We start from the raw sequence: 1428 nt of genomic DNA, 5'->3' as shown, positions 1-1428 counted from the left end.
TTGACAAGTTTTTTACTGAACAAATATTTCAGTGCTTTCTTGGAAGTTAATATAAATCTACAGTGAAGTTTCCTAATGAAGTCATGCAATGCTATTAAATAAAAGACCTTCAACAATGCTTTTAAAAGAATGAAAATCATATGGATTACAAGTAGCAACCAAAAAGTCACAACAAGATTATTAGGTGATTTTATATAAACTGCTATAAATGTAGAGGCCGTACTGAATATAAATTGTATTTAATTTGCTACAAATTATCCAGAACAATTTTCCCAAATTTGAAATGGTGAAAAGAGATAAAGCCAATTTTTTATTCCAAGTCAGTACTTAACTGCAACCATCTACTGGCTGGAACCTGAATTCACTGTGATGCACACTTCCTATGGAATTAAACTTGCATTGAACAGTGTCACCCTGAACAGCACAACACAACGTATATACATACTGTAAAGTAAAAACTGAGATGATGATACCAGCAACACTTGAAATACTCCATTGAATGCCAAAATTAAAATGGCCGGATAGAATTCCTAAGTACACCAGTTGAGGCTGAGTAAATCAAAACTGCAGCCAGATTTTTTTTAGGAATTTTAAAAATCACAAATTTGTACATTTACTGAAGACCAACATTGACATGTATATTTCCCCAAATGAAAACATTTGAAAACCTCAGTTTGTACATTTTGTTGCAGCCAACACAATATGCATATGATTAACAACTTTAAAAAAAACTAAACGTGAATAAATATTTCAAACAAATGTGAAGTTTGTTTTAGAAAACTTGTAGTTTGTATACATTATCCAGGCCTAGGTCACATCGAGGAGGAGAACTCATCCCGAGATGATGTCAGCAAATCTTGGTCAAGGTTCCAAACAGCGAATAGTGCAACTGTAATCATCCAGGGGTTAAGTGTACTAAACAGATTTGTCACAATTGTACGGCTGAGGTTAGACTTGATGGGAAAATGTATTTAGAATTTGCAGAGCAAAGGTAAACTGAAGGACAAGAAACAGCAATGTATAAACTGATATTTGCTTGCATTGTCAATTTCAATGGATATGCAGCATTTTCATTTCTCAGACTACCAGGTGATCACGCAAAAGACCATAATTGGTGTTAAGTTTTTCCCTCCCTTTAGGATATGTGCAGATTCAGAGATTCTATGTCTGACACAGGAACCCCAGCTCCGACACTAAATACGAAAATTTCAGTCAAAAACTTCAAACATTAATATTTTTAAAAGGGCAAAAAAGAAATAACTTTGAAAGTGTGCAAGTCTCATCGGTTATTGAGGGACCGTCAGTAGTATTCATGATATAACCTGTGGCAGGTCTATGGAAACGTGCAGCTGCATAATGTAAACTTTTGTTATCAACATATAAAAAAATAGTTTAGCAATCAAAATATAATCCAGGAACAGATTCTAA

The sequence above is a fragment of the Callorhinchus milii genome, unplaced genomic scaffold, assembly GCF_018977255.1.
Source record: "Callorhinchus milii isolate IMCB2004 unplaced genomic scaffold, IMCB_Cmil_1.0 Scaffold7, whole genome shotgun sequence".
NCBI lineage: Eukaryota > Metazoa > Chordata > Chondrichthyes > Chimaeriformes > Callorhinchidae > Callorhinchus > Callorhinchus milii.
This window is presented reverse-complemented; position numbering follows the sequence as displayed.